Below are 3,206 nucleotides of genomic sequence, written 5' to 3'. Positions count from 1 at the left end.
TAACTCCGCCAAAAAGCAGCTTGTGTATGTAATGCTTCATTTAATTGAACATTTCTAAAGTCAGTTAAATTAATGGTATCTTTTGATGTTCATCATTAAAACATAAACCTATGAATTCTGTCTCTAGAACTAAGCACAAACTTTTACGTTCCATCATAGGAAAGGAAACTTGCAAAATCTATCAAAATTCGTCACATAACGCGAACTTTTCAACCCTTCCATTTACCTGGGCCACTCTTCCCTGGCTGCCATTCATATTTTGTCCTTTTAAACTATGACTTTATTACACTTTCATTCATTCATCATGACTTTATTACACTTTCATTCATTCATCATGACTTTATTACACTTTCATTCATCATTCATCAACTAGTTCGTCTCACTGATATTCCATTCATAAACTTCATTTGTGCATCTCATAGTTTGACCGCCATGTTGCATGTTTCCTTAAGGTTTATAATTCTTTGTGTATTTAATAATAGAAGATTCAGTGATATTTCTCGTGGTACTGGAGTTAGAGTTAATAACTGAGATGGCATTATAATCTCTAACTCCAGTACCACGAGAAATATCATTGAATCTTCTATCATTAAATGCACAAAGAATTATAATCTTGATATAAGTGATTGTCTATACAAATTGCATAAATTTAGTGCTGATAAAATTTGTAAGGATTTCATCTTGTCCACATAATTAGTTTATGATACGCTTGTTGTCTGTCTCGGACAATCACATGTTTACCAAATGGCGTACTAGCTACGTCTCTTCGTTGTATATCAACTGACTGTTATATTTCTCTCTTGTGTCTCCCCTGATGATGTGGTTATTATATGAAAGTGCACTTGGGAACTTGTTTAATTTTCCCCGTGGTCTCATAGGAATATACTTCATCACGCGCAAAGTTGTGATCCTTTCCAATATATATATGTATGTATGTATATATATATATATATATATATATATATATATATATATATATATATATATATATATATATATATATATATATATATATCCTTCAGTATGTTTACTTTCGATAATGAGGAACAGAAGAATAAGCCAAGCAAGTAAATTTCGTCAAAGACATCTCTCTTTTCTAAACGCTGCCTCGCAAAGATTTTCATTAATTCAAATTGAAGAAACAGACGTATTTTCTATTGTCTGGTTAGCTCAGTGGTAGAGCGTGAGTCTCACACACTCAAGGTCGTGGGTTCGAGACCCACACCAGACATATTGTTTGTCTTTTTCTTTTTTCATTTTGTCCGCATCACATGTGTGCAACATTCAGTATGTTCGTCCAACGTTATAGTGAAGATCTTCACAATAAATTGGGGTTTTCGACCTTATCTGAAAGGGTCAGGTCCACCAAGACGTCCTTGAAATCTTCCAGAAGCTTCTGGCGATCCTCCTCCAACTGCTGGGCACATCAGAGTTAACATGGGCCGGACATCGGTTGTGGAACGAACGGTAGTTAGCAGGGATGATAATGAGGGCTCTGACCTCATACCAGGTCAGCTTAGTTCCAGTCTATTGCTTAGTTCCAGTCTATTGCTTAGTTCCAGTCTATTACTTAGTTCCAGTCCAATGCTAAGTTCCAGTCTATCATTTAATTCCAGTCTATTGTTTAGTTCCAGTCTATTACTTAGTTCCAGTCTATTGTTTAGTTCCAGTCTATTACTTAGTTCCAGTCTATTACTTAATTCCAGTATATTGCTTAGTTCCAGTCTATTGCTTAGTTCCAGTCTATTGCAACGAAAATAAAAAAGTAAAACTCATTTCTTTTTGGAAAATTGAGAGGAAAACACGACAGCAACATGGAGATTTACCCTATGGTTATTTTGCCGGCTAATCGGCAACGGTCGGTCAAACAGTATTTTGCCGTGGTAATGTCAGTGCTTTATATAATACTAAGTCCCAAAATATGTTCTTGGGGGCGTAGCTCAGTGGTAGAGCGCTCGCTTGGCATGCGAGAGGACCCGGGTTCAAACCCCGGCGCCTCCATTTTTTATTTGGGAAATTCATTGTTTTCAGTCTTGTATATATATATATATATATATATATATATATATATATATATGCATATATCGTCCGATCAGGGAAGTTAAGCAACGTTGGGTCTGGTTAGTACTTGGATGGGTGACCGTCTGGGAACACCAGGTGCTGTTATCCCTGGTGATAGGGAAAAAAGAATACTTGCCACGTATTCCCTGCGTGTCGTACAAGGCGACTAAAAGGGGAGGGAGCGGGAGGCTGGAAATCCTTCCCTCTTATTTTCAATTTTCCAAAAGACGGAACAGAGAAGATATAAAGATATTGTAAAGTTGTAACTAATATAAGATATAAGAATGAATGAAAGATACGGATGTAGCTGAAACAAGGAGTAATGAAGATTAAGGTGCAATGAAAATTATTCTGTAGTGAAGACAAATACATATGTTGAAATTTTGTATTGAACATCAAGAAGTAATGATAATGATGAGAGTGTAGTGACGATGAGGGTTTAGTTAGGGAGTGGTGACAATTGCCTTTACAATTATAATAAGGAGGTAACACAATGAGGAACACAAACTTTCCAAAGCTACGTTCAATTCAGACTTTGAACTAAGTTCGGTAAACAGAAGAGTGATGTTAAGATGAGAGTGTAGTGAGGAAGAGTATAGTGATGATAAGGATATTGTCAAGATAGGTTGTAGTGAAGATACGAATGTAGTGAAGATACGAATGTAGTAGAGATAAGGGTTATCAAGGAGTAAAGTTTATTCAGAATGATTATGTAGTGAAGATAAGAACTACTTTTAGTGAACATCAGGGAGTACAATGATGATGGTATGGTAGAAATAACGGTGTAGTGAAGAAGAGGGTATAGTGAAGATATATTAAGTGAAAATAAGCTAGTAGTGAAGATACACGTTAGTGAATATGAGGTTGTAGTGAACTTAACCTTATTGACCTGATCCCCCAAATCCTCCAAACTACGTTCAAGGCGGATCCAAAGCCAACCAAAAAGGCTATTTCTCTGTGTATTGTTAGTGGTGGTGGTGGTGTGTAGGTGTGTGTAATCACCTATTGCACTTATTAGAGGGGTTTTACACTCGTTGGGCCCTGTGTAAGTACGCTGTTTGTGTGAGCGGGTAAAATCTAAAGCCTTCCTTGAAACCAGCTTAGTCAAGATAAGGTCATATGAAGATGAGGTTGTAGTGAAGATT

General features: G+C 36.5%; 2 non-coding genes across 2 annotated transcripts; both read left to right on the top strand.

Annotated features, from left to right (window-relative positions):
• Positions 1-1,159: 1,159 nt before the first annotated feature.
• Positions 1,160-1,231, top strand: TRNAV-CAC (transfer RNA valine (anticodon CAC)). Its single transcript has one exon. It is a non-coding gene; the product is annotated as a tRNA-Val (tRNA).
• A 698-nt stretch (positions 1,232-1,929) lies between these two features.
• TRNAA-GGC (transfer RNA alanine (anticodon GGC)) lies at positions 1,930-2,001 on the top strand. Its single transcript has one exon. It is a non-coding gene; the product is annotated as a tRNA-Ala (tRNA).
• The last annotated feature ends 1,205 nt before the right edge of the window (positions 2,002-3,206 follow it).

The sequence above is a fragment of the Panulirus ornatus genome, chromosome 42 (assembly GCF_036320965.1).
Source record: "Panulirus ornatus isolate Po-2019 chromosome 42, ASM3632096v1, whole genome shotgun sequence".
Taxonomy (NCBI): Eukaryota; Metazoa; Arthropoda; class Malacostraca; order Decapoda; family Palinuridae; genus Panulirus; species Panulirus ornatus.
Note: the sequence above shows the minus strand (reverse complement) of the source record. Positions and strands in the feature narration are given on the sequence as shown.